This window comes from Piliocolobus tephrosceles, chromosome 9, assembly GCF_002776525.5.
Source record: "Piliocolobus tephrosceles isolate RC106 chromosome 9, ASM277652v3, whole genome shotgun sequence".
In the NCBI taxonomy this organism is placed as follows: Eukaryota; Metazoa; Chordata; class Mammalia; order Primates; family Cercopithecidae; genus Piliocolobus; species Piliocolobus tephrosceles.
In genome coordinates, this window is record NC_045442.1 from 67,052,789 (window position 1) to 67,065,894 (window position 13,106).

General features: G+C 39.2%; 1 protein-coding gene across 6 annotated transcripts in view; it reads left to right on the plus strand.

Moving 5' to 3' along the window:
• The window catches only part of SGPL1 (sphingosine-1-phosphate lyase 1), a 79,833-nt gene that overhangs the window by 29,051 nt on the left and 37,676 nt on the right, over positions 1-13,106 (plus strand). The gene's annotated exons all lie outside the window — the stretch shown is intronic.

Here is a 13,106-nt window from a genome sequence, read left to right on the forward strand (position 1 = left end):
GTCTGCTCCCTGTCTGGCTGTATTGGGCCAGTGTGGAAGAAGGCCTGAGACTCTGTTACTCAGCCCTTTCTGAAAACGCTTTCAAATGCTTTCCCAAGATTCATGACCACAGGAGCCAACAAGTCTGTTTGGATAACTGAAAACACAGAGCTTTATGATCTATAAAGGTAGTAGGTAACTGATTTAATCCTGTTTTTATAGGTAGGCCAGAGGGCACTCGAAGCCTTCTGATTGATTTAATAGATTGTTGAAGGTTAAGAGTTGACTTAACATCTTTCTTAGAAAACTGAGAAATAGCTCATTACTAGGTGTGTTTTATTATCACCGTCCGTAAGAAAATACAACATAGGCATGGGAATCAAACTACCTAAAGCCTCTTCCAGGTTCTTTGTGACTGGGAAGGTTGCTTTTCCTTGTTGCTTATTGAAGAGAAAAGGAAAATGTTTATCATCAGAGAATTCAGGTTCACTAAATATTTAATGAGTGTTTATTATCTGCAGTCATTTTCTTATTACCTTATCTCATTTAATATTCACAACAACCCTGTGAGTGGATGGTGGTATCTTTTTTTTCCTCCTGAACTTTTTGTTGAATTATCCCAATGGCATCTATTTTTGCAGATGAGCAAAATCCAGTTGCATAGAGGTTTAGTGTTGTGCCACACATCACACAACTTCGAAGTGAGAGCTAAAATTAGAGCCGAAGGTTTTGATTACCAGTCCAGACTTTCTAGGACACCACAGCTGCCTTTCTGTAGAACACATTAACATGACTCTCAAAGTCCACAAGAGTAGTGGTGAGGTGACAGTTCAGAGGAATACTCAAAGGTCACTGTCCTTTTCAGATATCTGGGTAGTTGCTACAGTATGTGCTTAGGAATCGCTAGGAAAAAAATAATATTCTTTAAAAGTTCATCATTTTAGCAGTTAATAATCCTGGTTATAAACGTGTAAAAATATACCTTTAGAGAAGTTATTCTTAGGTAGTTATGGTTGCTTTCATTTGGAGTCTAGAGGTTTACTCTCTGTTTCTGGAATTGCATTTTCTGCTGTGCTTGGCACATTTAGAAACTTTTTCAGAAGGCCTTTTAAATTTTATTTTTTATTAAAAGAGAGCCTGTGAATCCAAAGAATCTTAGGTGGTTTCTTAGCTGAAGGGACATTTGGTGAACACAAATGGAATTGTTAGGTCATGATGCTTTTTTAAGTGTACAGCTCTTTTGTATATTCACAGTTGTGTGTATATTCACAGTTGTGCAGCCATCCTCATGATCAGTTTTAGGACGTTTTCCAAAGAAACCCAGTACTCAGCAGTCACTTCCTTATTTCCTTCTCACCAGTCCTCGGCAACTACCAGTCTACTTTCTGTAGATTTGCTTTGTCAGGACACTTCATGTAAACAGAATCATAAAGTAAATATGTGGTCTTTCCTGATTGACTTTTTTCACTTAATGGTTTCAAGGTTCATCCGTGTTGGAGCATGGATCAGAGCTGCACTCCTTTTTATTGCAGTTAGAGGGCTTTTCCTACAGAATTTTAAGTAACGGATATATCTAACAATGTCTCTTGTTCTCACCTACAGGAGACACAGGGTCTTGGGCTTACTTTACCTATATAGGACCTTTGGTAATACTGAGGCTATTTCTATGATTTATTGTAGAACAGAAGTTATTAACTGGGGAATATGGACCCTTGTGACTGGCCTTTGGGATGTCCTGAATTCTTTGTAATTATATAAGATTTTATGTTTGCAAGCATTTTCTGGGGGTTAGAGGAGTCTTTGGAACAGCAGAGATCTCTAGCTTTTGTTAAAAGATAATTTTCAAAACTAATATCCTGACTCTCATACAGATATAAAATGAACATATGTTGAATATTTTATTTTACTCCAAAAGAGGAAGCCAGGCAGATGTTATAACTGGTTCAAAGGGAAAGTCCAAAGGGCTGCTGATTTATAGATCAGGAATATCAAATGAATGTGCAAATAGAGGCAAAACAACTCTCTGTCCTAGGGGGAGGAAAGTCAGCTGAACCTTTCCCTGGCAGGGCAGAATTTGTATATTTAGAGATCTAGATTACTTTGCACTGCTGTCAGTTATCTACAACTTTCAGAACTCTAAACAGCCTCCTCATAATCAGAATCTGGTAACCTGGAGGAGCATCCCAGATAATGCATAATTTTTCATTGGAAGCCGTAGGGAAAAGCGCGCTCTCTCCTGTACTCTCACACCCCGACAATCAACATGGAAGACTTACGTGACCAAACATATGGGATTTTTTTCCCCACACGCCAAGCAGTAGACATCACTGGGTGTCCTCTAATTCAATGCTGACACCGTCTACCTGGAGATAGCATCAGATCTTATGGGTTGAGGGCTCAGTCCCCGAGACTTCCCCAACCTCAACCTGTCGCAAGTCTGGTCCTTTGAAATGTCTGACTGACTGTCTTCAAGTTGAGGTTCCCACAACCTCCTCTTGGATTCGATTAATTTGCTGGAACAGCTCACAGAACTCAGGGAAACATTTACTTAGGTTTACAGGTGTATTTTAAGGGACACTGCAAAGGTTACAAATGAAGAGATGCATGGGGTAAGGTATAGGGAAAGGGGTGTGGAGCTTCCATGCCTCCCTGGGTGCACTACCTTCCAGGAACCTACATGTGTTCAGCTATTCAGAGGCTCTCTGAACCCTGTCCTTTTGGGTTTTTATGAAGGCTTCATTACATAGGCATGATTGACAACCATGTAGAAATATGACTGGACACAGGAGGCATGATCTCATACTAATAGACTGACCGGAAACCCAGCACAGCCTGTCTGTTCAGGTTCTTGTTGGCCTTTCTGTGCAGGCTTCCTTCCCCAGAATATGGGGCACAACCCTCCCAGGAATAAGGGTTTTTTGGCCCACAATTGGACTGGAGTCTTGCCTTGATGCGGGTAAAAGGAGCACAGGAGGTCGAGAGAGATTCTGTTTCCTGAGGCCCAAGGTGCCCCAACATTATAACAGAAGACTGTAACAAGGGCTATGGGGTTATGAACTGGGAACCGTGGATGAAAGCCAATATATACATGTAACATCACAGAAGCACACTTTCCCGCTCACTTTCAACAGATATCACAAAGTTTGAAACTCTTCCAAATATTAATTTTAAATTAAATTTACTCAGCTGCTTACTTCAGCTTTTAAAAGTAGGTTCTTGGTAATTTCGAAGGTGCACTTTCCAAAGGGTATTTAAATAGGTTGAAGGTCAGAGTCCTAGGGATAGGTCCCTACTTATTCTTTTGAGCAGGCTTACATGTTGGAAATCTCTAGAGAAATAGCTTTAGTTAGGTTACACTTCTCTGCAAATATTAAGTATTTCTCATCTCTAATAGCAGGGTGACTATTGTAGGGAAGGAATTTCTACAAACGGTTATGAAAAGTCTAAGTGTCTTAACTCCGTGACAAAGACAGAGAATTCTGTTAGTAAGATAAGTATGGGATGGGAGAAGTCAACTAACCTCTGCCCTTTTTCCTCAGTCTTGATATGCTCAGAGAAGTTAAGACTTCTTTCTGTGTGAGAAATGCGGGATCTTTTCCACTAGATCTTGCTTATTATCCAAGAAAATTATCATTTCTAGTTTTTAGAGAATGGTGAAACTCATTTGTACTTTGAAATATAACCTCTATACATGTGCACAGTAAGTCATTTAGCTATTTATTGTTGGAGACTCTGGGAGTTCCTAGCAAACTTAGCAACATTCCATGTGCAAATTTATATATTTTTCCCCCCATATCTTACCTGCTTGCCTTAGGCTGGGAGTCTGTTTTCCTATGTAACTGGTAATTGCTCTTACCTCTGTGTCCTTCAGTGTGTTGCTCTGCTTATTGAATTCAGTTTTATGCATTTTAGTCTTCTCTCCTAGTATAGGCTCCTCCTGATACTTTTAAAATAAAAATGTATTTCAGAAGAGAGGTGCTCAGAATTGTTACTTAACAGAATCAGCGTCTGCATTCACTTGTCTTGACCACAAGTAAATTAATAAAGTGACCATTTAGCAGTATTTCGGGTTCAGCTTTTAGGAACTTATAAGCTTTAGTTTTCCATGAGTGCGCTTCTGATGACTTGGAAACATTTCATATATGTGTCCTTTCTGTGGCCAAGATGTTTTTCTTATTTCAGGGATGGAAAGATGCTTTGGCTGAATACTCCTGTGCTAAGTGTAGAGCAGTTAGTGCTTGGGGAATGGTACCAAGTGTACATATCTGGCAAGGCCTGGCTGGAAGGGAAAATGTAGACTCTTAAACTTTTTGAGACGAACTTCTCAGATACTGGATCTCTTGACTCACATAGTGGAATTTTGGGGGAAGTATGTGGTTTTCTTTTTGTCTCCTAAGAATTGCTGATTCAGTTTCCTCAAACATTTCTCATAGTCACTACTGGTTGCTTGGAATGGCTGTCTGGTTTTGTTGCTCAGTTCTTCTTTGATGACCCAAGGAGATTTTCCCTTTCAGGTTGTGATGTGTTTTTGATGATAAACTTTAATGCCTTTGGAGGCTATAAAGACAAGAGTGTTTTCTTAACTGTTTACTTGAGTTCTGTAGACTGTAATATGAAAGAAAATCAGATTAAATTAGCTTTGCTTTCTGTGTTTTTTTGGGGGGTGGTGCAGAAGTTGATAAGAATAAATATACTAACTCTCTGAGTCTCTTCTGTATTTTAACTTCACTCCCTAACCTGAAGCTGAGTCCTTAGAGTAACATTTGAACTGGGTAGAACAGATTTTTCTTTTCCTCAACAGCCCATTCCTGCTTTAAAGTTCAGATTTGTGGTCCTTCTGGAAGAAGTATTGAGTGTTGAATAGTTCAGGAAAACAAATAACAAATTCTGTTGTCTTTGCAAGATTGTGGGGTAGAAGATTTTGATTTTGATTAATATCTGGCCAAATTAAAAATATTAGCCAGGAACAATGATTTGATATCTAGTAGAGTGACGTGACTGGGCCCTGACTTCTAACACTTCCCAGGAAGGCGTGGTGGGTATCTTTTCACCACTACCTGAATACCGGGTAGCCATTACGTTTGGTGATTGGGTGTCAGTAGTATGTTAAGTCAGCTACTGGGTCATCTTTTAATGAAAGAAAAGGATGGGGAAGAGAAGCGATTCTTAAGCAGGGTTGCCTGTCAGAATCACCTGAGGGAGGTTTACAAAATACACATTCTGCACTCAGTGACCCTCTGGGTGGGGTATTCTGACCAGGAAGATGATTCATTCCAGGAATCGTGCTTCTTGGATGATATTGATGGACCCCACTGGCTTCGTGCAAAGAACATTGAAGAAGTAGTTAGATTCTCATGGGGACTGTGCCTCTGGTTTGAAACCAGGGAAGGCACATTTTGGTATTAGTCTCTGGCCTCAGTTTCTTCATCACTGAAATGAGATTGGATGATAGGTGGTCTCTAAGTTTCCTTCAGACAGTAACATTTTGTGATTTTGAAGACAACTCTTCTGAAGTACTTTTCAAACTCATTTCTTTCCGTCTTTCTTTTGTAAGCAGGTAATTAGTTTGAGTGTAAGTCTCTAGCTCAGAGAAGAATGAAGTTTGCCGTTCGAGGAGGCCGTACGATAGCAGTTCACTTCCCCAAAATGCTCAGCCCTTGTAGGACGCTTTTAGGTCATCTGGAAGTTCTGTATGCCTTCATTGGGATGTAGTGAAGATGAGAGCCTTTCCTTTGGCTCTTGGAGTAAACTAGCTGACAGGACTGTGAGAACTGTTGGTCTCCTGGTTTGTGCCACTGATAGTTTGGCTCTGGAAAACTAGGCAGTGGAAAAAACAATGCATTTTGAACCAGAAGATTTGAGTCCCAGCTCCACTATTTCCGAGCTTTGTGACCTGTAGGCCTCAATGTCTTCATCTGTGAAGGACAGATTCAGCTCTGATGGCCTATGATGTGATGAACCTTGTGAACTTGTAGGCAGAGCGCCGCTGTGTGCAGAGTCCAGTTACAGTTAACCAGCCATTCTCCTCTGCAGATTCAACCCACTGCCACTGCGTCTTGTTAAGCTTAAATAGGATAGATGTGGGAGAGGGGGCAGAAACATCCTAGGATCTTGCAAAACAAAACTGTCAAAAGTATAGGCAATATCATAATTACTTTACTTTATTTGAATAAATGTTGAGTTCCTGGTGTGTTGAAGATGCTGTTTTAGGCAGTGTAGGAGATATAAGACTTATATCCTCCTCCTAATTTGTACTCTTATCAGCACCTGTTACCATAGAGAGTTCATATATTAAAATTATTTGGTTATTCTCCCTAACCAGAGTTGAATTCTTTCCTTCTAGGACAAATTAACTGACAATGCAGTAGGCTAATGCAGTTTGACCCTGAGTGACTCTTGAGAAATACCCTGATTTGAGGCACACTGGAAACGTGGCACATTAGAAATGCCAAGAAGAGGCCGGGCACAGTGGCTTACGCCTGTAATCCCAGCACTTTGGGAGGCTGAGGCGGGCAGATCATGAGGTCAGGAGATCGAGACCATCCTGGCTAACATGGTGAAACCCTGTCTCTACTAAAAATACAAAAAATTAGCCGGGCATGGTAGCAGGCGCCTGTAGTCCCAGCTTCTCCAGAGGCTGAGGCAGGAGAATGGCGTGAACCCAGGAGGCGGAGCTTGCAGTGAGCCGAGATTGTGCCACTGCACTCCAGCCTGCGTGACAGAGCAAGACTCTGTCTAAAAAAAAAAGAAATGCGAAGAAGACATTGTACAGGAGAGTGAAGGGGAACTATCTGTAGGGAAGTAGCTTTCCCGGAAACTTGACTCTATAATGAAGCTATAGAGATCAGTGAAATCATTAGGGCATTACTGTTTTGAACATTTCCTCAAGTGAATAACAGACTTACACTCAGGGCCCTGTGTCTCTGTTGTGGCCCAGCAAGCCATATTCAGACAAGGAGTCAGTTTGAGAGGCACAAGTTGTTATGGAAGCCCGAGGAAACTGGTTTGTGTGCACTTCAGTTTTGACGATACAACCTTCACTCACTTAGCACTGTGCAATAATCCACTGAGCAAAATTGCCACATTTTCCTTGGCAGAGAATCTGTGTGCCTGTGGCAGTTCAAAAATTATTTGTAGAGTGGGTCAGCCTGTCAGCAGGAATGTTTTTCTTTGATCTTCAGCCTGTTTTTCTTTAATGTGAGCAAAACAGTAAAGAGACAATATATTGGAATATCTTGTTAGTTCCCCTGTTTGGCTTTACTTACAGTTCTTTGGTTTTCTTCTTTTAGGTCATACTTTTCCAATTAGTATGTAGATATTTATAATGTTTTGAAGCCTGAGAGATGGTTCCAATATCTTGTGGAATTCAGCTCTGAGTATGAAGTCCTGACTTTGCCTCTTTCTGTAAGTTTGACCCAGCAAGTCACTTAACCTTTCTTGACTTCAGTTTTCTCCATCTATAAAGTGATACTGCACATTGGTTTTTTTTCTTTTCTTTCCTTTTTCCCTTTCCTTTTCCTTCCCTCTCCCTTTCCTTCTCCCTTTGCCTTTCCCTTTCACTTTCCTGAGATAGAGGCTCACTCTGTTGCCCAAGTTGTATTGGAGTGCAGTAGCATGCTCATAGCTCAATGAGGCCTCAAATGCCCAGGCTCAAGTGATCCTCCTGCCTCACCCTGCCGAGTAGCTGGGACTACAGGAGTGTGCCACCATGCCTGCTTTTTTTTTTTTTGTCTGTTTGTTTTTAAAATTTTTAGGGATAGGATCTTGTTATGTTGCTCAGGCTGGTCTTGAATTCCTGGCCTTAAGGGATCCTCCTGCCTTAACCTCTCAAAGTGCTGGGATTACAAGTACTTTATAATGTGTAAATGACCTGTACATTCTTAATCTAATAGCCTCATGAAGTTATAAAGTACAAATAAAACAACATGAAAGCCATTTAGAGTTTTAAAGTTATATAAGGCCATGTATTCCCATTAAATTAAATTTTAATAAATTAAAAAGATAAAATTATTTTTTATAAAATAGATTTATTTTAAAATTTTAATTATGTTAAAACGTTAATGCTTTTTTTTTTTTTGGAGACAGTCTTGCTCTGTCGCCCAGGCTGGAGTGCAGTGGTGCGATCTTGGCTCACTGCAACCCCCGCCTCCCAGGTTCAAGCGATTCTTATGCTTCAGCCTCCCGAATAGCTGGGACTACAGGTGTACACCATGTCTGGCTAATTTTTGTATTTTTAGTAGAGACAGGGTTTCCCCATGTTAGTCAGGCTGGTCTCAAACTCCTGACCTCAGGTGGTCTACTCGCCTTGGCCTCCCAGAGTGCTGGGATTAAAGGTAGGAGCCACTGTGCCTGGCCAAATTAAAAAGTTAATACTTTTTAAGTGCTTCACTCCTTCCTGTGCATGCTGTCATGTCCTCTTTTTCTAAATTAGTTTTATTCTATCTGTAATTGGGGGTCACCAAATCTTTGAGTTTTAGAGGGAAGAGAAAGTTTTTAATGAAACAAGTGGGTGAACTCTGATCCCTATAAAATATTGCCTTCATGCAGTAGGCACTCCAAAAATAATTGTTGAATGACCGAAACTCTTAAACAGCAGTAGGCATATGTATAGCAGAGACAACATTACAGAGCAGAGCTCTTTCTAGGTTGGCATGGTAGATAGCTTTGAGGGACTACCTGAATGGAGATGCCATTGCTTTTGAATAAAACAAGTATACATGGTGTCTTAGTCCATTTTCTGTTGTGATAGCGGAATACCACAGATTGGGTAATTATAAACAATAGAAGTTTATTTGGCTCATGGTTCTAGAGGCTGGGAAGTCCAAGAGCATGGCACTGATATCTGGTGAGGGCCTTCTTGCTGAATAATAACATGGCAGAAGGGCAAGTGAGCACGCGAGCTATAGGGGATGGGCCAAGACATCATCCTTTATCAGGAGCCCACTCCCAAGATAATTGCATTAATATACTCATGAGGACATAACACTCCTAATCTAAATCACCTGTTAAAGATCCCACCTCTTAACACTGTTATAATGGCAATTAAATTTCATTGTGAGTTTTAGGGGGGACACTCAAATCATAGCAGGTAGTTAGCCCTGTTGAGTAATGGAGAAAGGATTGTATTAGCTCCAAGGAAAGATGCATCATCCAGTGTGGGTCTGGAAATGTTTGCCAGAGGACTTTCCTCTTTTAGTAATATTCATTTGTAGAATGTTTCTTTAGGTATAAATTGATGCTGAAGTAATTTAATAAGGAAAAAAATCACTGCCTAATTGGTATTTGGTCACGAGCAGTACCAGTTCTTAAGATTTTTTTGGAGGTAGCAAGGGGTGGGTAGTGCTACTATTGGAGGTTTGCTTCTGGAATCTTTTGCTCTCTTTAAGTGATTTGGAGATTAAAAGAGTTTAGTATCACTGGGGATAGCTGTGTTCTACTGTCAGGAAGTAACTCATGACTTCAGATCATATTCCTGACCTCACAAAAATGTTAAGAAAATAAATCATAAGTATAAAAAGCACTGAGATTGTGTAGAGTGCAAAATAACATTAGTGTTAGCTCCCTCACACAACCACGTTCTAAATTTAAGGAAGCAAGAAGTAAAATCACTCTGAAGCACTGGTTTTAAAACTGCAGATTATGATCCATTTAGAGGGACACAAAATCAGTTTAGTAGATCTAGCAAGAAAGAAGGAAGAAATAGAAATGTGAGTACGTTACAAGTAATAAGGTGCTAAGTATTATTTTGGAAACTTTTGGTTTTATATCTTTCTGTTTCTACATGTATTAGATTGTGTTGTAAAATAAATTTACAACACAATCTCATACACATAGAATCTAATATACATATTGGAACAGTTTGAAACTCAGTGGTCTAACAAGTAGCATACCCCAAATTTACAATATTTGTAGCCTTCTGCTGTTGATTATATTCACGAAAAGGTCTTGCACCCTTAAAGTGAAGGCTGAAAGAGTTTTATGTCATTGGAGAGATTGGGCTACCAAGCTCCCATAAATTCTAGGAGCTGCCTTTTGTCTAATGATTAGGATTATTGAGTACTATTTTGATGCCTTTTGGGTATCGTCTGAACTCTAATCATTGGATTGGAAATGGAATAAACAAGAGAAAGGCTAGTTTACTCATTATTTGACAATAGCTCTTTAAAGTTATGAATATTCCTACTGCTAAGGTTTATCAGAGTTTGTTTTTTTCCTTTAATATTATACTTATAAAAATATTATTCATTCACTGGGCAAATAATTTTTTGTTTGTTTTTTTATTCTAGAGGAATACCTTTCCAATTTTATAACAGTGAAGGAAGGAATGTTTTACTTGTAGAAACTACCAAAACTACTGTTCTATTAAGCAAGGGTTGGAGATAAACCCCTGTCCCCTGTTCCCACCCAGGCACACACATATACAGGTGCAGCTTATTTTATGACTGTATTGTTCTTAATGTTTCTTCTTCTACATAAAAACATAAAAGTTGGTGAAATAATTTACCTGGAGTTGCACAGTAAGCTAGTGGCCTTCATGGATGACCGTTCACAGTTCTTGTATTTCCAGAGACACAATACGTTGATAAAGTTGAAATAAACAGAAGCCTAAGAATTATAAGTATATATTCAGGGATATATAGACAAAAAATTACTGTACTGCTATAAGTAAAAAGACATAGTAGGAATAGTAATTATAATCACATTAACTTCTGTGCCATCTCTATCTAGATCAGGGGTGTCCAATCTTTTGGCTGTCCTGGACCACATTGGAAGAAGAATAATTGTCTTGGGCCACACGTAAAATATACTAATGATAGCTGATGAGCTTAAAAAAAATGAAAATTGCAAAAAAAAATCTCATGATGTTTTAAGAAAGTTTACAGATTTGTTCTGGGCTACATTCAGAGCTGTCCTGGACTGCATGTTGGACAAGGTTGATCTAGATGTTTATCTATAGTCACGACCTAACTGTATAATTTTAGTGTGTTATACATGGTACCATGTATCCAAGGTAGATCCTGTCAAGAACATAAATTGTGAAAAGAAAACTCTTGGGATGCTGCTGGATTGTAATGTGTTACTCCTCTGCTTATGAATACTAAAAATCAAGAATTGAAAGAGTACTGAATACTGAGTCAAGAGGCACGCGTTCCTACACTCCACTTAAACACAAGCATGTCTATATGAGCATAGTCCTGTCATTTCACTTTGGGGTCTCTGCTTGTAAAATGAAAATGTTAGACTTGATCTTCCAGGTTCCCTTCAGCTCTTAGATTCTGTGCTTCCCAAGGGATGGAGTATTGCATCAGGGCCCAGCCTGGGGTTTGTGCTGTTTTCAAGGCCCTGAGGAACTGCATCATCCTTTATTCCAAGGAGATACGATACATTAAGCCACAGAGCCCAATAATTCAGTGAGCTGTCAGTGTTGTGAGTTGCATCTACATTGGGGACTGAGCCTAGGTTGTTTGTAGTAACCTAGGAGGACCTTAGAATGATGCCAGGAGATGTAATTTCTGTGATCAACTAGTTGACTACTCAAAAAGCTTGTCAGGACCCATCCAACTACAGTGTCATTCTGTCTTTGGTGTTAAAGAATTTAGATATATCTCCTTTTAAAGGATCCCCTTTGAATTTAAGAATTGCCATTATCTTTGTAAGAATCAAAGCACATACAAAGAAAATATATTCTTGCTAAATATAATTTTTTAAATGTTAGTGAGGAATGTCTTTATATCTTAATTTTAAGGCTTTTAAAAATTAGTTTGCATTTGCTGGTTCTTTGCTGTCACCCTAGTCCTAGTTATATTACTCTTTTATTCAGTGCTTTGAATTGTTCATATTATCTATAGTCATCTTTTGACATTGGTAACCTCTGTTTTCTGGGTGAATTAAGAATTAGTATCACCAGAAGAAAAGCTAATCTGAATGATTGTTCTTTCATCATCTCGTTCATACACAGTATTTAACCATCTGGTTTGACCACAACTTTCACACTAGATGAGTCTTTATAATGATAGAAATCATGACATACTTTTGATGATAGACTTCTCTGGTCTTTCCCAGGTTTTGGCTGGTATTGCCATTGCTTTGGATTGAGGTAGTTGATGCAGCAGTGGGCTCTGGGGAATGGCCATCAAGAACTATTGGGGAATTGCAGATAAACTGTCTCCAAGGGTAGCCCTGACAGTTGTCTACTGTTAATTACCTTATACCACAGTCTAATTACTAAGAGTATTGTCTGAGTCCATTCAGGCTGCTATAACAAAACGCCATAAACATGGTGGTATATAAACAAAAATCCGTTTCTCTCAGTTCTGGAGGCCAGGAAGCCCAAGATCAAGGCAACAGCAGATATGGTGCCTGATGAGGCCCTCTTCCTGGAAGGTGGCCTTCGTGAAAATGGTTCATAGAAAATGTCTTCTCACTGTGTCTTCACGTGGTAGAAGGGGCAAATTTGCTCTCTGGGGCCTCTTTTATAAAGTCACTAATCTTATTCATGAGGCCTCTGCCTTCATGATCTAAAGACCTCCAAAGGCTCCCTCTTCCACCATCAGCTTGAGGGTTAGATTTCAACATATGAATTTTAGGAGGATGTAAACATTCAGTCCGTTGGAGGTATAAATGTTTTCAACAAACATTTGTTGAGTATCTGTCCTTTTTCTAAGCTTTCATGTTCCTACTAGAACATTGGATGTGGTTATCCAATAGGAGTATATTTAAGTCAGTATCATTATCTTTTTCTCAAAACATCTTCTACCTTCTTTACTTTCCCTTCCTCTTCTAGTCTTACCGTAGTTAATAGTGATATTAACTGTTAGCATCATAGTTAACCAGTCTCTTGAACTTGAACTTGAAAATTTTGAATGATCTATACCCACAACCTACAAAATTACTCATGTACTTAAAAATCCATGCCCTTTGTTTTGTTTTATTGCTGCTGTTTGTAATTTACTTATTTTTACCTGATACTATGTTCTGGAAATTTTTCTATGTAGTTCATGTAGATCTGTCTTCTTTTTAATGTTTCATAGTATGGGTACATAAAATGCACGTATTACAGTTTATTTAACCATTCTTCTGTGGGTGGACATTTACATTATTTTTTCCCTTTTGTTATTACAGAGAAT